The following is a 27,490-nucleotide window of genomic DNA, read 5'->3' as shown; positions in this document are numbered from 1 at the left end:
AAGAGGTTCCCTGGATCGATTGTGACGGCCAGGAGCTTAACTAAAGTTCAGTTTCGGTAAATCGACATCGATATCCTTTTCGATGCTCCGTCGCAAAAGGGAGGCCTGCGAGCAGCCAATGAAGATTCAAAGACCCGCATTTCACCATCTGCTTTCTCATTGGGCGTCTTCCCTATTACCCCTGGTGGTGAATAATTCGGTCGACCCGTTGACCGGTTGATAGATTGGTCGAGATGGACGAAGTCAATGAACGCATTAGCGTGAGCCCAGGGACACTGAAGCTTCACCGACATATCGCTGTAAGACTTTCCTTCTTTTCTGCTTTCCTGTCTTCACTGGGAGAAAGAAAGTCGGGTGCCAGTAGGCGGTGGTCTCTAGGTCGAAGAGGACGGATGTCTATTTGGAGTTATCTGAATAGCTCCGATCACGCAGTAGAATTATCTGATCCGTGTGGTGGGGTGGCGGAGAGGCGACTTGAGCCGAAAAGGCCTGCACAGTCAATGGAAGGTTGTCTGATTTGCTATGAATGAAATAAAAGATCTTGTACTCTTCCACGTCTCAATGCCTTAGTGCCCCTTGTCTCCATCTATGCAACAACGGATGCTGCTGTTGTTGTTGGAGGTGCCCAGAATGGCTCGCCGCCCTAAACAAAGGTGAGAAGTGGTAGGTGCGGGACCTGGCGCGCTGACGTAGCAGGCAAGTCATCGACGTGTTCATGTGTATTTCAGCGTGTGGGTGGGTGTGTGTGTATGGCAAAGAGGGAATCGCGAAGACGGTATGCGCGATTCTGCTGGGGGAGCCATCGAAGCGACGAATACCCCGTCGCCGCTGGTTGCTATTCATATTCAAATACTGTTTGAGATTTTCTTTACCAATCTGTCTGATAATGCAGCAACGACAGGCCGGCCGCGTCAATCGGGGCAAAACTTCAATGCTTACCAACTCAGTGTTGAGAATATGTGTTCTTGTGTGTTTGTATAGACATCTAGATGTACACTCATACGTAGGGTAGATCGGAGCCAGTTGAATTATTAAAAATCTCCTATATGCTTGATCCGGAACCTTCAACGAAATGCGAGTAACGCAATTAAGGCTACCAAAACGGCACAGTTCGCTATGTATATTAGGTGCTATTTGTATAAAATAAAATACTCACTTATGATTTGGAAACCGAGGTAGTGTATACTTAACAGTCATTGGCAGGTCCTATCAGCCATAAGTACTGGTGCCGTTATTGTTCATTGTTACTTACATACGAAAATAACAAAATAACTTCACGAGGAAATGCACGACTCCTGTGAACGTACTATAATTTGATCTATCGCAGTTTTTGTGCAAAAATTGTATATACACATAGCTCGGCGGAAGCGGTTTTTCTAAAAAGATGAGTTGGATAAATCACTTGCAGATGGGATTTGGTAACGCCAGCATGACTATGCCATCTATTCATATCTAGTATACGTTTAGGATAGAGAACAACTCATGCTGAGGTTTTCGTGCGAAGAATAATGTTAATTTTGAGATTGCCAGACGTAGAAAGTTATTCAAATGAGGTAAGGATTTTAAACTCAGTTATATCCACAAATAGCGATGGATGAATTCCCATCGCCCTTTATCATCACTTCTTACCCAAGGAGGTAGGTGTCTTCACCACAGACGCAAATTTGCATGGAAGTGCATCTTAAGGGTCGTCCAAAACTGAGTAAATTAATGTTGACTTAGTCTTTTATATGAATTTTATCAATAATTACATAAAAGCTGAATTGTTATCTTAATTTCTTTCGGGACATTAGGCTCGATCTTAAGTTACGTAGACGTTTTATGTATGCGCGCATAGTTGACCGGTTGGTGATAGTGGGCCGTCGCTTATAGTAGGCTTAACTACACGGCGGTAAGTCCTGGATGTTTTCTACCCTATTATTTTGGATGCGTTCAGGAACGCCTAGGGGATTCAACAAGTCACGCAACCCCCTATAAAATTGTATGACTTTTAAGCGTGTTCTTCTCGAATCCCTTGCATGATACATCTATATGGCGAGTTAATCATTGAGGTTACGATTGTGTAAGTTTTCAAGTAGCCTGTACTTATGACTGTAGAACTTTACTCATAAAGGGAAAGTATTACACTGTTTTATTTTTGGAACCAGGTATCCATCCTAGCTCGACATATTCCTTAGCCATCGAGGTCTAATTGTGTCTGGCTAGCTTTGAATCGATTTTTCTGAAAGGCAAGGGTTTTTATTGGGCATATATTTTGATCTTGAGAGTTGGCTTTAATGGGCTACGTAGAGATAGCAAACACCGTTAGTAGCGACCGATGACGTAATAGCGAAACAAAAAAGAATATTACGATACTTGACTGGTCGAGCCATCGTTGTCTTTCGAAGACCATCTAAAATGGTTGCGATATGATTTTTTTTAACATAAAGACGAAATTTCACGTGCAATATATACACATGTTGTTTCCCATATCGGGTCCTCTCGTCAGTCTGCCTGGATAATTTACACAAACACAATCATCATTGTTTGAAAAATCGTTCGGCCCGTCTACGAGATTTTCGATATATAAATAATAATACAAACTTCGTCGTTAATTTACTGTAGATGAGAGATTACATATATGTATTAGTCTTGTGTCTGTCCGATATCCCGGTTAAACCGTCCTTCCGTCAAGCAACACGATCATCACGCTATCGCTAGTTAATAATAGTCAAAAATTCTATCCGTCATATAGTGAATGTATAGGTTTCATAAGCCGCCGCGCCTGTATCTTTCGCCATTTTATCACTTTTGTTCTATAGTGTAACAGCTCAAGCTCTTCATAACTGTGTATCTTTGGCTGTACGGATGTGTTCATCATTCAAAGTAGACGATGTCACTAAACAACACCTAGCAACATACATTGTCCCAGATGATGTCGCTTCCTCTAGTTAATCTTTATCCTGTTATGGTCCCGTATCGTACAAGGACACCTTTGCGTTGCTCAGCATTTTCGTAAGCAGAGTGGCGTAAAGGCAGTCTTTTTGTGTCACTCTGTGCTAAACGTGGCCTTTGTCCTTGTTCCCACCCTTAGCTTCAATATGGGAATTACTATCGATGCGATGAAATCTGACATTAGCGGCGACGGTGATTGCTAAAGGCCGACGCCGATATCCTATATCCAAGGTTATCCACCCACCCACGACAGGACGATTTGGGGTAATGTCAAAGACCCTCCAAGCCTCCGTTCCCTAATCCTGTTCTGGTTTTCGTGCCTCCATGCTCCCTTGGTTTTTCAAATATTTCCTTAACAGCCTAAAGAGATCATTAATCTAGATAATGGCCAAATCCGCCTGCACCGCGGCGGCGTTCACTTATGTTTGTTTTATCCATCTTTTCTAGGAACCAACGACACCAAGGCAGTCACAACGAACCCGAGAACTATCGAGCGCGATTGAAAGCGCCTAGTACTACTATTATCAGTCTGGAATAATCCTATTTTAATAACGCTATTTTCACGTAGGTACCTGTTGTTCTGCTCCTTCCCCGATGGATCCTGGCCGCCAGGATCCACTTTCCATTCGTTCTGATGCAAACTAACTGGCGGGTTTTGGTGGCGTTGTCTCTTGCTACAAAATGCGTCATGCAAAAGCTGAAAAGGGCTGCAGGTGGTGTGACAATCTTGAGAAGTCTGAACGAGCTCACTTTAGCAAACGGGATAATTTCTAGTGGGGTGTGACGAAGTAATAAAGTTTTGGAAAAAAATCAAGCCAATAACACGCGGGTCATGCATTAATTCGTGCTGAAAGCGGCTGCTTGGGTTACAGTCACCCGTAGAAAGGAGCTGGCCTCACATAGCGAAAGCAACAAACGGTAGCCGCTTCAATACAGCGTTGCACACCCATTGGCGTTATGTTCCCCTCCTTGCATGAGTTGTTACAAGGGCTCTTTGGTGGGCTCGCGAACCTATCCCCATGAGGAAGGCTGAATTCAAGATAGGAGGACGAGGGTCATATTAGCTTTGATCTTTCTCTCATTTTCTCGCTGTTACTCTTTGATTATTTTTCTTCGTGCTAATAGCGACAAAATGCCAAACTGCATGCATCAGGTAGCGCCATCTAGAGGCTCTTTCATCTATAAGCTTTACGCCTTCCACTCCTTTCGATTTATTCTGTTAGCATGTAGCGTAGCGGAGTCAGCGTTCGGTCGACTCCGGGGCAGGCTGTAACGCTCGGCGTCTGATGATAAAGATGGCTTCCATTTGTTTGCGCTGACAGATTATAAAATTAACGAAACGAGCTCTTCTGCCAGTTTTCTGTCATTTGCTGCTCGTGCTGCTCTATCCCCGCCTGACACAATGTAGACTGTTCTGGCGGGCGCAGTTCCAGTGGTGGCCATCTCGGGAACTCTTTCTCCCGACTTTGTGGAAATGGACACCGACAGCATATCGAACGGTATGGTAATGTAAGCATTCTTGAGGCGGTTTTTTAGAACTCGGGCGAGTTGATCCTGGCCATGACTGATTAGATAGAAGGTACAACTTGCATTAAGTGCATAGAGTTTTAACAGTATAAAAAGCATCCATAAACAGCTTGCATTAGAGAAACGAATTAACTCGTAGTGCTATCAAAGACAGCTCTGGGTTGGCCTAGAATGAGGCACAAGAGAAAAAATGAGACTAATGGGTATAGGATTGACGAAACTCAGCGCAATTGCCAGAGCTAAGCATGATGCTCAGCCTTCATAATAAAAGGTTTTTCTGGTTATGCCCGCCCAGTACAAAAAAGTATTATCCAGACGTTTTTAAGTAACAAAAACGTAGCAACAAACCATCTCCCCAATCATTGACCAATGGCCTAAAGACATTTATGGGCATAATGTATGAGATAGTTGAGCTTCTACGTTTTGTGTTTTACGTCCGGTATCGCCGCTAGGGATCTTATCAGACGACTGACTCCCAGCACAAAAAGGAATGTCCCTACGCCGACTAGACCTCAAACCATAACGTGCCTAAGAGCAAAAGTTTTTCTACTCTTATCTTTTTGGGGACTTATATTCAAGTTAATAGTCTAAAGCCAATCAGGTTTATCAAGATCCATAGAGAGAGAAATAAGTCAAACGAAGAGTCGTTAAGGATGCTGGTACATATGTATAACAGGTTAAAGGCGTTATAATACCCTGTTTCGCAATACGAATTCATTTGTTATTACTATTCAAAAAGAAAGAATCCCTTCAGCTTTCGATCAACTCTTTAAGTGGCCACTGAAAACCAACGCTAGCTAAACTATTTATCCTTCTTGAGTTTATTTCCGATAACGCATAGGTATATATATCTATATGTATATATATATATATATATATATATATATATATATATATATACATACCCATATATATATGCGCTTTCTCATACGACGGTGGCATTTCAGCAAAAAAATTTGGGTAAGAAGCTTTATATACTTACTACTAGCAAAGACCAGCCAGGGTTTGCGCAGAACTACCAGTAAAGCGAACGGGAAGGGGATATCTGCAACTTCGCGAGTTGTTGACGGATGGACGCCTGGGGGGGAGGAGCAGACTCTATTGTCTAGAAAAGTGCGTTTACTTATGAGCACAATAGGTCTAGGTGAGAACATGGCAAATCTGTAGGGAAGCGACGCACGCGTTGATCGCGTATTAGCGTGACATATTAGCCCTAGATCTTTGGACAATGCCGGCGCGGTCAGATCCTTTGTGTGAGGGTTAAGGAATAGGATGATAAGGGAATATATGGCGGGCGATAGTAATGGTGGACGCAGTAGTTTGCGATAGGAGCTCTACACGAACGAGCTATAAGCGAGTCTGTACCCTTAAGCTCGGTTTTACAAGTGACGTAACGTATAGGCGCTGACGGTGATAAAACTCTCCGGCGAGAAGCGGCAAACTCGAGTTGAACTTCAATTTTTGTGCCGTCAGCTTGTCACTGCCTTTTGAACGCCGACTTACTTATATGCATACGTTAGGGAGAGCCGTGGCAATAGCGTGCATGCCTGTGAGCTCGCAGCTACCATACTTAGGCAGGTAAATCCTATCATATTGTGAATTTGTATCCTGTAAATTATTACAACTATACAATGCAATAGCGTAGGCGTATAATAGTTGGTATGAGCGCGTACTAGGTTTACGGAAAGGTTATGGGGAGTGAAGATATCCTTAATTGTTGTGAATACGTTTTTCGCATTATCAATTTAAATGCCGCACCTTTCACGATATTGCACCGACATAGGTTACGGCCAATGATATTCAAGTGTTTACATTTGCACTAAATGGTTTCTCAATCTTAGATGCTTACTGAAAGTGGCGATGAAGAATTAACAGTCTCTTCAACCATCTGCACTTAGATATAATACCCCCTCGATTGACGCAGATATAAATTGAAGAGTGGTCTAGCACCAATCTCTCGATTACGACCACTGCTAGTCATTTGAGTAGTAATAGTGAGTATTGGCAATAATCAAATGCGTCAGGTAGATCTCAACGAACTTAGGAATTTGAAGATCGTTCACGGTGACAAAGCTTCATGTAACCTAGGATTCTTCTTTCTGATTCCGATATGAACTCTAATGATTGGATAGAAGGCAATTTTTCCACGGCTGTATGCCAGTAAATAGCCTTTTCGCCATATAAACTGTATGCACCAGCTGAGGTTCGTTCATTCATTCAGATGGTGAATATACGTTACTTACTCGTATAATCTATGTGTTTGTTTGTGAGGTGGTGCTTGCTCTTGGTCACGGTGCAATCGTCATTAGACGTTCCGTATAAAAACGTCAAACTGGGGAAGCCGTAAAATAATTTAATTGTTTAACCCCCCAGATTATGATTCCATTGGTCGTTTTTTGTAATACAAGGTGCTATCGTTTAATAAAATAATAGGCATGAAAATGAAGAAATATAGTACTATATATACTCACAGATTCTAGATTGAGGCCGAGCGTTCTACCCAGATACTGCCTAGCGTATCGTTACAACCAGCAGTTTACATGGATAATGAAAACGTTCGGTCTTGCAAGTAAGACGATACGCGTCCAATATCTTGAAGTGTTCGAAGTTTAATGCTCTGAGTATCATTTAGCGTATATAAAGATGATTTGCCGGACTCGTAGATTCTGTGTACAAGCACTGGAAAGGCATATGCATACTTTCCAGAATTTTCGATGCCAGGACAATCATGGTTATTAATGAAGGTATTGTCCAGTTTCGCTGGGCGATTTACGAGGATACTTGTGGGTTTGCTTAGATAATATAATGTTTAATTCAAACATAAATACCTGATAACTTTGTGTAGCAGAGCGGGAGGGTATTTCGTTCAAGCCATATCTTACATATCATCCCTCGTAATTATCAGTCCTCCATGATAAAGATAAGTAACTAGAATCCGAGAGGTCGCTGATTTGGGTTTACACAAAAAACCTGCAAATGGCAAAATTTTTCCTAGAAGCTATACGCTTTAATCGGATATGTGAATACATCAAAAATCATTGCGTATCCGAGTACAAAATTTGAATCCCTATTGTGGCCTATATCTCATTTATACGAACGCTGGCTCCCTGTGTAAGACATCTACGTGCCCTCTCGCATCGTATTATTACCTGGATTGAACAAAATAGTTGAGAAGAAAATTTCCACCACAAGGTTATCGTTTACCTAACAATTAGATACAAATATTAAGAGATTTCTTTGTAAAAATGTAGTCGGAGCTATACAAAGGGAAGCCTGTGATATTTGCTATAGAACCTTGCGTTTCAATTAGATTACTTTACGCCATGGTAAATGATGGTAAAATGGATTATTAATGACGACGGTCCGCATACGTACTCAGAGAAAGCGTGTACACTCGCAGCTCGCCATTCACGTATTTCTATATCAATGAAGCATGTACACTTGTAGCGCTAGCTCTATATCTATTCTACAGAAAGAAATAGGCGTTGAAAATTCTATAGCACAATATGCATATAGGTAGTCGTGTATTTAATGTTATACCTGATGGTAATTTAGAGAGCTAAACCACGGACGAGAACTCGGTGGCTCAAATGCATCTTTACAGGACATGTGTGATCCATTAAAAGGCACAATAGTGCATAAAGCAAACAGAGCGGTAATTTACTTGGGTTAAACTCAAAAAGTTCTTTTACAAGAAAAGTTATAGGGTTCATTGGAATTTTTCTAATTACACTATGAATTAATTTAATGTAACGATTAATGTATCTTGTAATGTAAATTGCATTTTGGGTTTAGTTAGTGGGCAAGTTTTCTTTTTGTTGATAACATCTTGCATTGAAATAGACTTTGACATACCCTGCATCGAAAGCTCTGAGTATAGCCATGTTTTCTGTCGATTTTTCAAGTGCCTAAGTTGTGAAGCTGTCGAGGCTTGTTATTGGATTTTCAAACGTAACAAACAAAGAAAGAGAAATTAATTAACCTTGCTTGCACTGAAATTACCATTACACATACATTGTCATCGCTTTTACAACTTCTGGAGTGTTTTTGTTAGGCAAGATACTTCGTCGGACTATCGAAGCCAGAATCAGAAGGGATTAAAGAATATAAGGGTAATTGGACTCAGTCCTTTTTCAGAAAAATTTTTCAAATGGAGTGGGACCCTACCACGGATAAAATCAGGAACGAAAAACGCAAGGAAATAATGTGTTTCCGTGATCCTAAAATACTTATTTTAACGCTAGTTCGTATTATCAAAAAATTATATCCCTATGTTTTTTTTGTAGTCTACGTTTATTGCATTGCTTAGTGTGTCGTCTATCTACTTAGGTGTTTAGCACATTTTTTTTTTCTTTATTTCATCAGGACTCTCCAAAGTATCTTAACTGTCACAAGGCGGGCGCGAATCTATTATTCATGCATAGGCAACATTGGCAGTTGGATGACGGTCAAATCCTCTTGACGGTTGTGATTCTATAGCTGGCCCGGCCTGTACTACCAAATTACAGTAATAAGCGATTCATGTTTGACAGACGCTGTCCTAGCAACAACGAGCCAGACGAGCTTATAATGAAGGTTAGGCTTACGTAACCACGAACCTGATTCGACGTATGATTAGATAGGTGCCTGGAAGTTTCGTGGGAGATAATATGGATATTCATAGACTAAAGCAACCGCTTACTAATGCAGTATAGGCTTGGTTGATTGAGCTTATAATTCTCTATAGTTTTCATTCTTTCGAAGGTTCAATTCATTCATAGAACCAATATTTCCATACCACTTTTCTGAAACTTACTCAGTGGTCGTTAGGAAGTCGGTTCCACAATGAGTGCTACCTACTTCGATATTTTGAAATTAATTTAGTAAATTCAATTTTTGCATCATAAAAAAATATGTACATAAATATATAGCAGCACAATTTTGGATATAAATATAGGTTAGAATTTTTTAAATGGCGGGCTTCTGAAATTTTTCTGCTAACAATTGCGGCAATGATTATCATGCAAAATTAATCCGCAATTGATTTCGCAGTTTTCGGCTGATTAATAACGTTGTCTTACCCGGTGTTGCTTCAAAATGTAGGTGGCTATGCGATTTTGTAGAGACTCTAATTTCATGCTAAATTTATTCAATATATATATATATATATATCAATTACTTACCTCGTGGTAAAGACGGGATTCTTGTTCTCATTCATTGTATCCTAGGCCATAACTAAACACTAAAAGTGACGACTTTGAGCATTGAATGAAAAGGGGTTGTTTTCAAAAATCATAGCTTTGAAAATAGACGAATAGAAAGCAGGCAAAAAAAAGAATTACGACAAATTTCGGAAACATTTTTGATGGAAAAACATCTTTATTCACCCGTGTTACTGTCACTAGAGAACTACGCTAATCGATTTCGAAATGTGTGACTCAGGGTCTATCTCAGGCTTTAAACTTCATATCCGTTTTCCCGTTTTCTATCCATTTCCGACCCTCAGTTGGGATCGGAGCAGAAAGCAACTGAGGCATCATGGTCACATGATTGTCATCACCATTAGCAACAATATCACGCCCAGAAACAGCAGAAAGGCAGAGCAGGACTCACGCTGTGGGCCTTGTCCCCGTCCCTTGTGCCGCCGTCCCCACCTCACCGGCGCCGGCCAGGATGAATAATTGAGTATAATCCAACGGAAGCAGGAACTCTCAAGTGTCGGTTCGTGTGTTTCTCACAGCTGTGATTTTTTCTGTGAAGGACACGTCTTTGACAAGATTAGCGAGGGAGAAATCTGACTGCCTCTCGATCCATGGCTGAAACAATTCACAGCCCTACCGGTAGCCGGACCACATTAGCTCAGTCTCGTTAAACCGTCATCCGATGGAGGTCACGCCGGATTGAGCTCGGCCAAGCAATTGTATTCGTTGCTCGGTTCGTCGATTTGAAGTTCGAGTCTGTTCTTTAAGCGTTAGCTGTTTATTTGGCAACGCTCATCGATGGCTTCCCGATCCAGTCCTGCTAGACTCGGTTTGTTTATAGGGACTCTGTTTTTTCGGTTTTTCAGCAGTCTTTTTCGGTTTCTTCTTTCCGGGTCGACTTCAACACTTTAGATCTTCTAGCAACGGTATGTGTAGTGGTATGAGAGATGGAACTTAACGACAGGGAAGACTTTGCTGGCTGCTGTTACTGGCGTCGCGTTGACTGGAGCTGCTTCTAGACGGCGTCCGCAGCACTACAATATGAGTAGTCTTGAAAGGAATAACATCCACTATAGATTATCCCGCCAAGTGAGGGTCATTTGGGGCGAGCTTTCCTGCTCCTTTTTCCTGTGTCCCTAGTATCAGTCTTTAGCTGTACTCACTTTTTGCCTCTTGTCTGGGCATCCTACCGCCAGCTGTCGTTTTTCGCCTTTGACTAAGATTTTCTGATTCGGTGGCCCTTCGCTACAGGCGGAACGGCAACGCTCAGCTGCGATTAGAGCAGAAAGCAACTGAGGCATCATGGTCACATGATTGTCATCATCGTTAACAACAATATCCTGCCCAGAAGCAGCAGAGAGGCACAGCTTACATGGCAGAACAGGACTCACGCTGTGGGCCTTGATAGTATTGCCTTCATCTCACCGGCGATGACCAGGATGAATAATTGAGTGTAATCCAACAGGAGAAGGAACTCTTAAGTCTCAGTTCATGTGTTTCAGCAACTTGCAACGCCGCTGTCCCCGAACGAATGTTCACTTCCTCGTCTCTCCCTTTCTACACCCCATTTTATCTAGAGTCTCACAGAGGTCTATTAGAAGAAGGTTATAAGCAAAGGTCAGTAACACAACGTATCCTTTAATCGTTTTGTGTCGCTTTGTAGTACGACAATAACGTCAACGGCGAGAGACTACTAGTACTGCTAGTGTCATGGGAAAAAATGTGAACGATTATCATTAAAGCCCTTCTACGCATATAGGGAGTAGTGGACGTATAAGTGTTACACGGCAAGAGCGGACAAATAGCTTATAATTAGCAATTGTGAGCCCTCCGATTGGATTATCGTTTTTGGTCAAACGTTGTGCTTTTTCCGGCTGCACGTACTACAGTCCGGGATAGACCTTTTATCTTCTTAGTTTCTGATATGTGAATATGCGATCACATAGATCTTGATTCGATTGCTAAAGCCTACATAACGGATTCTGCGTTTCCTACAAAGACCAACGGCCAGGTGGTGACCAATTCGGCCTACCAGCTTAGCTCATGGCAAATGAGTTAAGACTTTGCTTTAACTACCATGCCAGTCAACAGCGCATGAAGCGGCTGAAGGGAGAAGGGGCTCGCGGTGCAAACTGTCGCTGGCTCCCATTAGCGCAGTCCTAATATAAATTGTAGCCACGTGCGAGAAGACAGCCGTGATTTTTTGTGTTCTCATTCGATTGCTGGGTTTTCTTTACATAACTAAGTCAATGTGCCCTCTGATACACACGACAGTCATGGCGCACAGCTTCTCACTTTGCATATCGGAACTAATGATCCGCTTTTGTGCATCTCGATGCCCCTGCCAGGTTCACCATGGCTTAGCTGTAGTTGTATTTCAGGGAAGGAAAATAACGATGACGAAAATGTTAGGGTGTGCACGCTCCAAACAACCGGGCTGGTCAGGACCGGTGGCCAAATGAAAAAGGATAAATCCGATAAATGGGTAGTCTTGTGGTGCATCCACCCTGCGCAATATTCGAGCCTATATGAAGCGTTACGAGCGCACATCAATGCTTACTGAAGATCGCCACGTGTTACATGCCATTAATACGAACGGCAGTACAACAAACGATGTGCATTCTTTTTTAAGGCATCTTCTAGCTCCGTCTGGAGTACTGACAGATAAACTGGGCGAGCAGTGCGCTAATTCCTATCCACTCATATTAGCCAGCATGTTGGTCTAGCGCCAGTAAAATTGAATCCCTAGAATCCCTAAATGAATTATTCCCTGTTTTTCCGATCAACGGGAATCAAACAAGGGAACGATCAGGGCTACTGGAAAGCGAAGCGACGGGAAATACATGCATCCACCGCCTTAACTAAGCAGTATTCAAGCAAAATATTATCGTCTCATACGAGTTGGAGGGGAACGGCTTTTGCGCAGGTTCGCAACGATCGAGAGGCAACCGGCGAAGCGGAGTTTGTTCATTAATCACACGACTGCTACACGATAGTGAGCCCGCCGCTGTTGTGACGTTGTCCTATGCATTGCCCGATACGAACGAGCACTGCCGATTGGACAATTACCATGCACATATAATAACAATTATAATACACACAAGTAATGGGACACATCAAGAAGTAACATCGAGAAGAGGATCGTTATTGAGAATTCGTACTCGCCGATTTTGATAGATACAAGTTCAGTGATACGCCAGACTTTGTGTTTGACCACGATTTCGGTTGTAAGCGTTGGTATCGTCTCGAGAAAATTCGTTGGCCTCGAGCTCTGCAGTTAGAGGGCATTTAGCCCTGTCTGTGTCCCTAATATCAAAGCAATAACACTGTATCAAAACTGAACTCCGTATGCCATCTCTCCTTCGTATAATCGCGACACAGACACCGAAATCCTCTTTATTCTAACGCTAATATAGACTGTGCGCAGAGCCACCCAAGCTGAACTATTATAGACAAGTAGTAATATTTAATGATGAGTATGTGTTTTAATGTTTTACATAAACATTTATTCAGCATTCATTAAAACTACTTCTGCTCGTAAAGAAACGGATAGACTGTACTCACATCACCGCGATAAGCAGGCATTGCGTGAGGGAAGCAGAAGTGTTTTCCATAGAAAATTCCCTTTACAAAACGACTGCTGCAAGCAAATTGTTTTGAACAATTTATGTTTTCTGAACGATCGATATTGGGGAAAACGTGCGAACACTTCAACGATATAGAGCTTAAACCGCACAAGTTATCTATACAAGTAGTATACCGAGCTCGTACTTCTTAGCAAGGACGTTGAGAAGCCATCTGAATTTTATCGTGGTTGTTTAATCTAGACCGAGCCTTAACTTTGATGGGTCGTTAATAAACTTCAGGGGACTGGATCTTTTTATCAATGACCTCCCAGAAGTGTACAAGGCATACCTGACCACACGTGGATACAGTTTTGCGGATGTATGCAGCATAATGGGCGGTGTTGCAGCACGGGCCCATATTAGTTGATTTGCAATACCCGAATGCTCTCAGAAGGCTAGCACTAGGCATAAAATTCTTTACTTTCTTTGCCAAATGAGTAACATAGGTAAAGAGACTCCAGAGGGTGCAGGCTAATGTAAAAATGTGTAGCTATAAACTCCCCTTCAGGAAAACGAGAAAGACTGATTTATTAAACCCACACGAAGGATAATATTACAACCTAACAATAACCATGAACATGTTGAAACGTAATGCAAAATTGTGATTATCGTTGAGCTATGTGAGCTCTATATATATACATATGATATTAAACTATCATTATGTCCACTTGAAACAGATTCTTTATTCCTAAAGGGAGCTGTAGTGTTGAAACTTTACGAAAGGATATCTCAAAAGCAGACCGGGAGCATTTAGACTTGAAATCCCTCTAAATTTAATAAAAATGTCAATATCTAGGCGAGAATGTCGCTTGTAAGTTTCATTATAAAAGGAAAGCGTGGACAAATGGCAAAAATTAAATTGTAAGGAGATTTGTTTCATGAGCTCTTTTCCGCAGCTGTGAACGTAAGCCGCAACGCTGCCTTGTGCCCTTTATAGCTCCCTATGCACCTCGTGCAGAAAGTACGTTCGATCAGATCTTTAATTGTTCGTCTATTGATGTCGATGTATAGTCCTTCAGATCGGATCGTCGCACTGCAACCACTGAACGCCACCGTGACGCTTTACATGCCAAACGTACTTGACAGTGAATTTGGCCACACAATGGTCATATTAAAAAGGAAGTGCGTATATTTGTTACAAGCTTTAGGTTTATATTAGATTATTGTTTAGCTAAAAAATTAGTAAATAGCTCCATTTACGAGTAGATTTCTTTAAAAAAAAGCACTGACTGATAATGGATGTTGCTCACAAGCAGTGACCGGAGTACAATTCTATATTGTGTTAATGAGTCACTCTGCTTAACAATATGCTGACATCACATAATCCACGTCACAGGCTTAGTCCTGCCTAATCGTACCCATTGTACTATTACGCAGCCCCTCAGCACTCTTTGTTCCTTGAATAAAGAAATGAACTACTTTTATTTAAAAAAAAAATATTTTATAAAAAATAATTTTTTATAAAAGTAACGTGAAAAACGTACGCTAATTATGATGATATACCACATTTGCATGCATTCAGAGGTTTAGCCCCGTTCACTGTGTACATCTTCATTGCTTATTTATAATCGTGTACACGTATCAATACTGTCACACTGGAACGTGTAAACAATTTATTATAATTTGTACGGAGTGATTAGATAGATTGTTTATGAAAGGCTGAAGGTGTTCTTGACAACCCGTTCAACGATGTGTCCTGAATAGTTCGGCAAAATGTTTACTTAGGCTTAGCAAGAAGTCAACAAAAATCAAAAACATAAATAAACTTCACTGGTCTTAATTGTGAGGCTTGATGGCACCTCAAAACAGTTCAATTATAGTACAGCTACTCCTCGATAACTTCATGTATTTTCTTAAATGTGTCTGTTTCAAATTTTCGGAAATCAATTGTCGTCCTGTTGCTGGGAAGAGACCACGCAAATTCTAATTGACCCCTCATTGAATCGACAACAAGGAACATGATCGAGCAGCGCTGCCATTGGACCGTGACCATCACCAGTTTCCTTACTTGTATATCGATACTACATTCAAATGCAGAAGCCTAATATATTTATCTTGATGTACAAATAGCTCATTTCAGTAAAGAACTGGTAATTCGACATCGTTCAATGCCGGTCCTACCGCCAGCCTGCGCTTTTATCCTTCCCTACTCTACAAAGGCCCAGTCTACCGCCTACGGCTTAGCAACATCGGCGGTAGGAAAGTTAGCCAATAAATTTCAATAAGCCCTCATTTGTGTTCGCCCTTGTGTCGATGTTTGCGTGGCATTTTGTGATAGTAGCTATATCCGATCAGGAAACAGGACAAAACGTGGTAGCGACACCCAAGCTGAACTAGGGAAGCGAGCAGGTAACGGAGGACAGCGACGATGTGCATTAGTGGACCAAATAGCAGTAGACTTTTTCAACCGACGCTACGTGTAAGCGCAGACGACTTTTCTCAGAATCACTTTGATCATATTGCCTCATAACAGACTAGATACGCGCACGAGTCAGACAAACTATGAGGAAACCGAATGAATCAAGGGGCAGCGCATCGTTGGATGTCTTAAAGAGCGCCGTCTCCGATATGGCGGCCGCTTATAGTGGATGGGCGCTCTGTGCTCCCGAACTATAACTGATCAAGCCCGAGACATCCAGCTGGTTGACGTGTAACTAGAATGTGGTTCTATTTTATTTCACTTTTTTTTTTTAAATTTATTTATCTTTTTTTTTCTAATTTAAATAATATTGTAATATCCTCGATGTTCGCTTCTGTAAGAGAAATACCAGCTGAAGATTTGTTAATATTACCATTCTTTTTTCGTTTTCTGCTTCGCTCTCAGTGGATTAATGGAGAGACAGTGTGGTTGCTGGATACGAAATGTCGCAAGCTTATTACAGCGAACTGCTCTAGCCATGTCAAGAGAGATGAACGTATGGAGTGCTTCTAGGTGCTCATATAATACATAGGTGTGAATAACATACCAAAGATCATTATTTTTGACTCTGATATATTTTCTACGTATGGCTTTTATAATCGAAAATGTACCGTGTCTATTACCACGTTTAGGGTTTCAAAAAAAATTGTGCTACAAAAATGCTTGCATCCGTATTTCTCAAAGGTATATAATACATGGTTCATTCTTGGTAGTAGATCCATACAGATTGTGTATCTGGGTATGCCTTTACAAACAATACGACACCTCTGAAAACTTAGGTTGATTGGTTTTGCCCATCCGACATATGACCCCACAGCTCTCTCAATGTATCGATTTTGATGTTACGTATGTTCCATGTTCGACAAAAACGTGACATACATAAGGTACTGGCTTGTCGAAAAAGTATTGATCTAGCTTCTAGCTTGATGCCTTTATTTCAACTATTATTGCACAGGTAATATAAGTCGCGTCGGATCAGTGTTGGCGTCACTTGAAAGCTGAGATTTGACAGTAACAGGCGTGCTATTGGAACACCTTTACGTTATATAGAACACCTTTTCTGTAAAATTTTGTTCGATTTTACAATCTTATTACGATAGACGCTCAGGCCCAGTGAACACTGGGCCGTTTATGGCCAAGATACGGTATCGTAACAACAAGCACAAAGATGCTTCTGGCGCTTTCATTTGTGGAAACTTCGAAACGAAAAGAGTTGATAAAATTATCGTGAATGTTGGACGAGGCCGATACGTGAACAGCCAACAAAACGCCAACGGGGTAAACCACCAAACAGCTTTACGAAGCAAAGAGAAACTGAGGTCAAAATATTTACTTCATCGTATTTTAATTTATATCATTCGACAATCTGGACTAAAACTGAACAATTTCTAAAGCGACTAATCACGAGTTGCGCAAACCAACCACATACAAAAATAATAGTAGCGCACAAATAAAATCCAACTTATTGTTAGGGAAGTTACGCTATGGAAAGGAATCATGCATTATAGGTTGTTCGGACTTCTGCTGTCAACAACCAACAAAATTACAAGGAGGAGCCATGAAATAAATCGATCGGAGCTAGCAAGCAGAAAAGGCGTCGTACATGCACCTTTAGCTACCAGGCAGAAACTTAATGCTATAATTTAATGTATCCGCTGTACAGCTCGGATCTGGCCTCATCAGATTGTCACTTGTCTGGTCCCCCCCCGGCAGAACCCTCTCATTGGTATTAATTAAGTTTCAATGGAAAAATGCAAACATCATCCGTCACGTGGGTTTCGCCCAGAAACCACAAAAGTTTCGCATTAATGGGTAATGGTGTTTACTGGAAAGTGGCAGAAGGTCATGGATTTAAATAACGCATCGCTCATTGAGTAATATTATTGTAAAAGATAAAAAATATTTGCTTCAAAACAGTCAGCTCTCTTTAGACAAGCTAGGATAATGAGTTCGTTAGCACCGCCGTTAGCAGTGTTGTACCGGAACCATGTGACGACAGTAAATGACACTTTCTACATTATTTTAACTACTGATTGCTCGTTCTTCGACCCGGACCGGGAGTTCTTGGAGCTCCTTGTCGCACCTTGTTCTTCGGGATGGCTATTTTTAGATAGCAGAATTAGATAGAATAGCTTAGATACAAGCTCGTGAAAGTTAGACTTCACGATCAATGTTCTTACCATGAAAACCATTCAATGTTCAAGGTTTAAAATGTACCAGTTTGAGATCTTTGGAAATACCTTTTCCTTGGACGTGCACGAATTGTGGCGTACTTGGGCGTCATTGATAGGGCTTGACCCAGTGACGCCTGGGCACTTTTAAGAATAATCTAGCTGTTAAATTATGACATTTCTAGGCCATAGTTGCACGATCGTATTGATGTTGATGGTGGTTAGACTATTCGGACTGGAATATTTTTACTGTACATGTCAATCAATAAACCCTACTTGTTATTTGTAGATAAGGCGTTCATTGCATGCGTGTAGTTGTATCTGGCAAGGCTTAAATAACGTGGCCTTCTCTAAACACTCTTGAAAACGTATACTATGAAAATCAATTTGGGACCTTTAAAACAAGACACGATAATATCAAAAGCGATACAGAGGTATTCTGTTTCAACCTATTGTTTCGGCACAATACGGTAACACGTATTAATCACGACGTTCAGCACAGATGATTTTGACGTAACTGAGCTAGATATCCCACCGCGAGCGTGGCGCTAGATACCCGTGTATGATAAATGATTTCCTCTTTAAAGATTAGTAATTTTTCATTCGTTCATAGGATTTTTACCTAATTCAAGAGTCCAGAAGGTAAAAAGGATCGTCTAGCTTGTCATAAATCAGTTAATTCAAATAATGACGTTTTTGATAATTATTCATGCTTTTGCGAAGCTTGAAAACCAAGAAGACTGCTCAATAGAGCAGGTCTTGTTACTCAGGCATTTATCCACGCGTACAGACCGCTTAAACTCTCTCCTTGAAGAGCAAACGTAGTTACAACGGTACCTGTCCCTGAGGCAATAAACAATCTTTGACACAATGAACCGCTCGAAATCGAAGCGCGCTTACATGGCACGTTAGGCCAGAAATGTGATTGTTCAAATAAAAGGAACCCGTACGTCGACAAATATGTATGTATTATACATATATTTCCAAGCCTTTTGTCTTTCCTTTGCTGGCATAACGATACGGATCTCTACCGTTTCTACATTGGTCTTTTAATAACAGCCTCTAGCCGCAAGTGCGAGCCGGCACCGAACTCAGTCTTTCGACGGTTTGTAAAACCAAAACTGATAAAAGCCATAAAGAGACAAACGTTCACTACTACTTTACATTCATTATCTAGCATTGGTCAAAAGACAAATGGCTTAGCTGGTATGAAACCTACGTGCGAAAAGTGTAGGACAGGTAGAAATATGTACAGCGAAAATCTTGAAGATACGCTAATATATTAATCAATTAATAAATCAAGTAAAAAGATCTGAGAAGAAAAACAATGTTGGTTACGATCATGTTATTGAAGTTAACGATCACCTTCTCCTAGCTTCATAATAACCCGTAGTTGATGGGGTTGAAAAAGATTCGAGAATTTGCTTTTGAGCTGTTTATTATTGTTTTTTTTTTTGCTACATGCTAATTTTTTGTTTGACCCAGTCAGTGTTAGGTTACGTTTACATTGGTTACGTTTCTCCATCAATATCAATCGTAGTCTTCATATTCAAGCTGTCGACTACTCCGCTGAAGTTCTTCCCAAGCAGCTTTGCTCTAGGGTAGAAAGGACATCCGCGATGGACGTTGTCGGAGTGGGCGTAAAGAATCGACCGTAAGCATTTGCCATTAAAAGTAATTTACATATCTTAAATTCTTGCTTACAACCCTGAGAGGCAACGAAACCCATGAGTATTGCTCGGAGAAAGAAAATCTGGAAGCCGAGGGAACTCCGATGCCACGTTCTTTGGATCACAACCCGTTACGTGCTCAAAACAACGGTCAGTCTCACTTTCTCTAGATGTCTGGTTATAGTATAGCATAACTATTATAAAAAATTTGAGTTTGCCGCTATGCGAGTTGTCCTGGAATTACCAGAAGCAAACGTATAAATCATCAGAGTTGTCGGGCTAAATGATTCTAACGTTTGAGTACTATATAATGTAGGATGAATACGCCGAGCCGTATAGAAGCTTCAAATTCAATCCCAAAAGCAGCATATATATATATACACTACATGTGAAATTAGTTATGAAGCTAGAGGGTGCTGATTCGAATCTTACTGTGTTACGTGCACACCGGCTTTGATATGCCGTTAAGGAGACTGTCTCTTTATAATAATGGCTGCACTCACAGATCGACAGTTCCGTGCAGAAAATTTAGGTACGCTTACCATTCTGCGAAGCCAGGACTGTCAGAATTAGATAATCCTTGCGTACAAATATATTTGCGCCCCATACTGCCGCTACCGTTGCGTATGGAAGCGCACTTTGTCTAGCTATGACTGGCCTTTTACGCCGTCATCCTAGCCGTACTCAAAGAAATAGCTCCTTTGTCTTCTTTGTTTATGCTATGCTTCAGGTTATTACACTACCGGGACTTCCTGCTTCGGCATTAGTATGCATTATGTTAGGCTGTTGAGGGAGAAATGGCCGGTTTAATTATAACATGAATTGACATGTAGCGTTGGAAAGCTCTTACTTGATTCTATTAGACCATTGTCCTCAGATTTTCTTCAGAAGCCTAAATCAGAAGAAGTATCTTTGAGCTGATGACAAAAACAGTATCTTCTGGCACTTATTTCTCTCTAGCTGAGCTAAAAAGCCGCGAAATAACTGAGTCATCTTTAAGGGGAGAAAGCGATCACTGCAACCTTGTAGAGCAAACTTCCCTATAGATCAAACTGGAAATGCGTCTCTGCCAGTATACAAGACTTGACCATCCATAAACAAAAACTATGAAGAAAATAATGCCCATTGCTTTTTGATCTAATTATGTCAATTTCTTTTAATTATGATTCAAATTGGCAGTTCAAAGTTCAGAGCACGTTTTCGGCGTTATTGTTATCACCTAAATTGATTTATCTTTAATCGACAACCCCGATTATGAACTGAGCCCGTGTATAATATCGATATTACAAGACGTCCTGCTTGAAACTAGATTCGATATTTTGGCGTACCAGTGCCTGACCATAATATTCTTTCGAATTAGGCTCGTGCCCATTTTATTTTTGCATCAGGCCAACGTTTTTCTTGGCCTATTCTATGCCTGAAGTATTTCACAATCTCCAGTTATGGACACTGTTACGGGAGGTGTGAGGTTCGTGCGCTCGGCTTCGCAACCCAGCAACCTGTATGGTTGGTCCTACTTCAATTTCGAGTTATTTTTATTTTCTATTTATCACGGGAAAAATATGGAGTGTGAAGTAAAAAGGTTAGGCTAACTTACCAGTTTTAAAATAATGGATTATCTCGAGGTCGAACTAGCTCGATCGCAAAACACTGTCCTGCTGCCGTTAAATAACCTCGACACATTTATTTTTTTCCTACTTGTTGTTTAGGTAGGCGTCTTTTTGTGACAACCTGCGCCTACACCTACTTCTCCAATCTCCATACGAGTGACATGAGTCTGATCTGTTCTCAATTCGACATGCTGTATTTGTAACAGGTTTCCGACAATCGCGTTACGTAGGGCAACATGGAGCTATGGACTGACAGTCTCTTTTAATCTTACTACACTTATCTATCATGCAAAGACGGTGGGAACCAGCTTTCTCAGCTGTTATTTTTGCAGTGGACTTGTTCTTGCTCTCCCCTTCTCCTACCATTTCCCTTTTTTCCGATATCACTGCCTCCGATGTGGGTTCCCAAATTAAGTATCATGTAGTAGTCAATCGCTTGCTCAAACACGGAAACTGTCCAAGCTCATAATCTGTCAAAACAAGAACGTGCATACTTATATTATAGGTATAGAGCAAAAAAAAAAGGGACACGCGCGCATATAAACCGCACATTGCGAGGCATCCATACCTGCATATCATAATCCGGGCAGTAGAGCACTATTGCTAGTGACACGCATGTGGTCTATCCAATTGGCCCTACATCAGGCCAACCTGTTTAGTCCATTCGCCACTTATAGCTGTTAGACACTCACTGAGGCATCTTTAGAGTAAGGCACGCAGGCATATTTAGGACGCACCTCGTATCGAACGAAACCCCTCTATCCCATACGTACCGTGACGTCAAACGTCTTTGGTAAGCACATCAAGTTAGCCCGTATCAACCTTCGCTGCAAACCTTCGATCGACTGAGGCGTCCGCTAGCGCTTATTTAGCTCGATAGCTGCGGATCTATTAGTACAGAGCTTTCTGTGTCCATCCATACATCTCTACTGTGACAGAGAAGCCTCAATTTAGCTTTCAAGCGGTTCCTACTGCCGCTATGCGTCAGCCGCGTTGGCTGCACTAAGATACAACGCGTGTAGTAGTGTCAGCTGGCCTTACCAGACACGCGGTTGTGCTGACTGCTGCAGCACAAATGGTATGACATCATTCGACAGTAGCCAATTAACAGTTGACTGTTGTTCCTGCACCAGCATAACCGAATCCAAACTACGCCCAAAACATCAAAGTAGTTACCACCGTCCGCGTCAGGTCAGCATAGTACTAATTATCTCAGCACCAGATATTTGCGAGGGAGGATGAGAGGAACTGTACCGGGTGGCCGTGGGGGAAACGGCATCATTCTTCGCCTATTCTTTCCTGGACATCATAGACCTCATAGGTATCTACAACCGAGCTATATGTCTGTGTGAACTATGCAGCAGGCCGTCGGACGGCATAATCATCGATAGCATCATAATGTATGGTATATAGCCATTATACACTGACGTGTACGTTTATATAGGTGTCGGAAAAACAACTCGCGGCAGCAGCTAGCACGGAACTAGTTGTCAGTGAGCTAGCGGTTCGGCGAAAAGGGGAGGCAACGCACAGACTGACCTACAGAATATAAATTGTTGTATAATAGGCAGATTTGTATCAAACAACTCGACAAACAAACGAACGCAGCGAGCGGTCAATAAAAACTATAAAGAGTAGGGGACTGATTTCCAAAGGAATTAGCCAGGATGAATAAAAGTAGGAAACCCTATTAACGCTATTTATTACGAAATATGATGTATAACCTTCGTTCGGCTACTTTGCCATTCAAATAGTCATCCATATGTCCATATGAACGGTATATACCCAGATATAAATGTATCCTAACAGGGATGAGGTAGTCCTCAGGGTTCTTTAGGTCCACGGTGAAGACAAGAATGCCAGGCAGATCAGGGTTCGCGTTAGGCCATGTGATCGGTCTGCATCGCTTTACTACCACTGTCGCTGTTTACTTTGCATAATTAGGTTGTTATCTGCAGAAGTATGAAGATGAAGGGGCCACAAAGGGACAAAGGAAGGCGGAAAACAAGAGGAATATATCACTGTTCTGTAGTGCTGATCATCAAGAAAGGAATTATCCAGCCAATTTAAGCATTTTTGTATAGTTCAGCTTACCGAAATTGATCTAGATGGCTGTCAGAATGGTTCTTGCATGGCCATTTACTTGCTTTTACACAGCTGAAAATATGCCCTAGGGAGGGTGAACACAAGCTTACTTTGAACATTTAGGGTATAACGCTTTCAATATTTGATGCTGACTTACGAGGACAGAGGGACCAAACAAACGAAATGTACAACGTTCGATACCGTAGAGAGAAAGCAACATCTACAAGCAGAAATCAATTTATTTGTTTGCGACAGCGTTGGAGTTACCTAGGAACGAATTATCCATTGGCGCAATATAGAATTCAATCCGCTAAGGTCTTTGCGGTGTGTTAGATACCTCTTTATTTGCATCAATCGTCGTTTTATCATCATTTTGTTGTGGTAATTAATTTACAAGACCCTTATCATGTGTTCAGTCAAGCAGATCCCTCGAGATGAACGCGCGAAACCCGAAGTCCGTATGCGACTAGTATTCGCTATACATGTTTAAAACGCTCTATATGGCAAGCACTATAAGGGCAATTCATCTCTTTGAAGAGAACCACGTACAATCGATTTAATTCGGGAAAGCTTCGGACGATCGCAATCGGAGTTCTATGTGTCCAACTTTGGACAAGAACGAAGTCTTGATCCCAGTCGTTCTTGGTTGGGAACTTGAGCGATCTTTGTAATCTGTTGTTTGCGTCAAAAGAGAGAAGAGCTTTCCAATGGTAAAAGGCAGACGGTGAAAGCGACTTCGATGAAAATCGTTGCTCCATTTGATTTATCGCCAAACGTTGTCGCTCATTGAAATCTGTACACAAAGCAGCCATATTAGTAGATGCCGAGCCGAAGGCAAGTCCAGCTGCAACAGAAAGGGTAACCCCCATAGCAGATACATACCTCAACATAAAACGAACGTAGGCGTTGGCTTAGGTTGAGTTACGTTAACCTTTTCGACGTTGCTGCTACACTGAATGGAATCCCACTGCCAATACAACACAAGCTAAAGGAAGAACGCTACTGGCAAAGTGATCTTTTCTCACTAGCAAAGGAGGCGATGTATATGACCTTACAACGGCAACCAGTGCTGGCGTTACATAGAGTATTTGGAAGCCGCTACCGCTGTCAAGTCAATGGATACGGCTCCTGAAAATGACTAAGAGCTTGCACGTTCATTGATGGTCATAGGAAGTTTCAGGAGAGATTCAGGAACTGTGTTCGTTCCCAGAAGCAAAAGCAAAATGCCTCTTAGGGTAAAGAACAACATATATTCTGTTGCGTCGTCATAGTAAAAGAACGAAGAACTTGACGTAAAATGCCCCCTGCTGCTGATGATGGTCATGATGAGAAGGCTGCCACTGCCCGTTTCGTAGCTTATGCTGCAGCCCCATCACCAATTGTTAGATGTGCCGTCGCTGTCCGGGGTCCGTGAGCCCTTCCTGTCGTTGCAATAAACTATGTAGAAAAAGAAGAGAAGGGAAGCCAAGAAGAAAGGATATCTTCCAGCTGCAGATGCCTTTCATTCGTCTTTCTTGCTTTTTTGTATGGAAGGAATGAGGATGGACTAGAGAGGAAGAGAGAGAGAAGTAGAAAACTGCGTAGATCAACATGGTCGGCCGCTCCCCCAACGGAAGAACTGCCCATGACCCCCTTGTTTGGTTTCAAATCACCCACCAGCCGACTAGTCCTGGCACCACTGCTGACCGATCGAAACCCTATCCCGCTGTTAGCTAAAGCGCTCTGCTTGCAACCAACAAAATCTCCCGCCGCGCCGCAACCGAAGGATGACCGCTGGTTTCTTTGAATCCTGTCGACGAGTTTTGCTGGCCTGCTGGCACAGAGCGCCAAGGACTCCTCTGTTCACTCTGCCGCTGAAACTGGGTACATTAAGGGACGTGAAGGAGAACGAACGTGAAGGGTAAACGAGGAGAAAACCAGTGGGAGAAAACAAATCCTCGAGCCGACCAAAAGAAAGAGGAATCCTGACTGATGAGCATGATCCGGGTCCTAGGCTCGCTAGCTGGCTGGCTGACTTGCCTGACTTCGACGAAAACGAAATCATTGAGTCGCGTATGGGCAGAACAGGCAAATGATGGTCAAACCGTTTTACCTGCTGATAAAATAAGGTGAACCTTATGCTTATTTGCTAGCACATTCTGTTTTTGTATTTAGGTCTCATTAGACCTCATGTAATAGCATTTTAAATTAGATAAACTGAGTAAAATCGAAACTATGCAGACGTGTTTCATCGAGTGACCCCAAAAGACGTGTAGAGATACGGCACCGCTTAGCGGAAATCGCAAGACGCATTCGTTTGATGACAAGCATCTTCGTTTCCGATTAAATTAGCGCGCCTGTAGTTATAATATGGAGATATATTTATGTATATATATACCTGTGACGTATATTGAAAATAGTAGCCATGCAGAGGTAAATATGCAGTCAAAAGAAAAAAGGCAAACGCCCGATTTGAACTAGGATGCCTTCTGCACCTTCCTGCATTGATTTTTTCTTAAGTTAATGATTCACTAGTCTTGTCCGACTAAGAAAAAGAAGCTAATCATACCAGTCGTTCGAATTTTATCAACGGTCAGCATCGACATTTTCTATTGTAGCTTGATCATTCTTTGTGATAGTATTCAGCAATGCATTGTAATTCGGAGAGATAGATTATCACGGCTGCAGCAACTGATGGTCATCGAACTGAAGGCCAACAGCCTCGTGGTCATATTTTTTCTCAATAAATATTTTACGTTACTTGGAAATGTATAGAAATCCAGCAGAGCAATCCAAAGGGCTCTCAGGTGCATCATGAACGCACAGAAAACGATCTGAGGAGCAGAAATTTCGACCTAATGGTACTTTTATACAGCCAAGTAACAAACAATCATAATGGCACTGAAGTAAAAGGAAATATCTCCTTACCTTAAGAGGGATTACCTCATCCCTCATAGATGATAGAAGGTTGGACATCGGCCATGAGCGAAAGATTTTTTCAGTGGAAGTCCCCCAGGGATTAGTAGTCGGTTTAGCGTTATGCAGTTTAGCATGCATTGACGCACTGGCAACACCTAGCCTAGCAGATGGAGTTGAATAGTACATGTAGATGATCTGGCGCCTCTGTTTGCAGCGAGAACGAGATTGAGGCTGGAAGACAAGACGAATGTCGTTTTGGACATGATCAGTACCTGGATGTAACAGCATAACCTCAGGGTAGTGCCGGAGAAAAGTGAGGCCATCTTCTTAACTAAAAAGAGGAAATCGGAGAGGTCAACCTTAGATTCCCCAAATCAGTCTTTAAAATTAAAAATGCGGCCAAATATCTGGAATTAACACAGGACCAATGACCACGGCCCATGTTAAGAATGCGGCTGGTAAGGGAATAGTATGCACAGCGAGCTTGGTACGACTTGTACTCAGAGTCGGGAAGCGACCGAGAGCCTTAGACGGCTATTGGCCTCAGTGGCGAAATCACCCCTACATTACGGCTCTCCGATTCGGAAAGAGAGGACCCCGGACAAAAAGAGTAACAGAAATACTTTTCTATCGGTTCAACGGTCAGTTGTCGTCAGGCTGGCTGTAGCCTATAGAACAGTATCTATAAGGGCTATTTTCGTCCTAGCTACGTTAATCTCAGGGAATTTATTGGCAGGTAAAAAGGCTGAGCAAGATCTTGACGGAACTATAGATTTTTCGTCGGAAAGATAAGCCACTTTGAGCTGAGCAAATGGCAACAGGAACGATGCCTGGCATAAGCAAATGGTTTTACAGACCATACGCGAGCGCTATATGGAGTAACCCAGGTGCGTATTATACGTGGACAATTTGAAACATTCATGGAGAAAGACTCAGGCCATCTAGAGTATACGATCTTTGGATATGGAGCTCTCCAAATTGAAAAAAATATGAGGCGTAAAATGGAGCCCGGTGGAGAACAATTAAAGAGATTATCGACGACATGATTACATTGCATAGGTGGCTTGTTTGAGAATATAATGGGGAAGAAAGAAGCACTTGAATACTAAAAGAAAAAAAAGTGCAAAGGGAGTTGCAACTAAGCGACCGCTTCGGTTAGGTGTACTCAATGTCCTGTCGATTCAGATGTGGATACATGGTAGAGATGTGAGCTCTCCTAATAAACGCTGGGCTCAGTCATGATGGTTACCATCATGGGTGGATGAAGTCACCTGTTAGAAAGAAAGTTACAGGTGCTTTAAGTCCAGCACAGCAGGCAGAAGCTTTCGTTTACCCGTACATAAAAAAACATTTTCTCTTTACTTAAAAAA

The 27,490-nt window shown here is 41.8% G+C and overlaps 1 protein-coding gene and 1 long non-coding RNA gene across 2 annotated transcripts in view; one reads left to right on the top strand and one right to left on the bottom strand.

The window, feature by feature from the left end:
* The window catches only part of LOC111253933 (lachesin-like), a 203,593-nt gene that overhangs the window by 170,121 nt on the left and 5,982 nt on the right, over positions 1–27,490 (bottom strand). The window lies entirely within an intron of this gene.
* Positions 5,793–27,490, top strand: part of LOC111254748 (uncharacterized) — a 92,270-nt gene continuing 70,572 nt past the window's right edge. Inside the window, exon 1 of the long non-coding RNA XR_015316309.1 lies at positions 5,793–6,039. This is a non-coding gene — a long non-coding RNA (uncharacterized LOC111254748). The remainder of the gene's footprint in view (positions 6,040–27,490) is intronic.

This window comes from Varroa destructor, unplaced genomic scaffold (genome assembly GCF_002443255.2).
Source record: "Varroa destructor unplaced genomic scaffold, Vdes_3.0 BEIS01000007.1, whole genome shotgun sequence".
Lineage (NCBI taxonomy): Eukaryota > Metazoa > Arthropoda > Arachnida > Mesostigmata > Varroidae > Varroa > Varroa destructor.
This window is presented reverse-complemented; position numbering and strand designations above follow the sequence as displayed.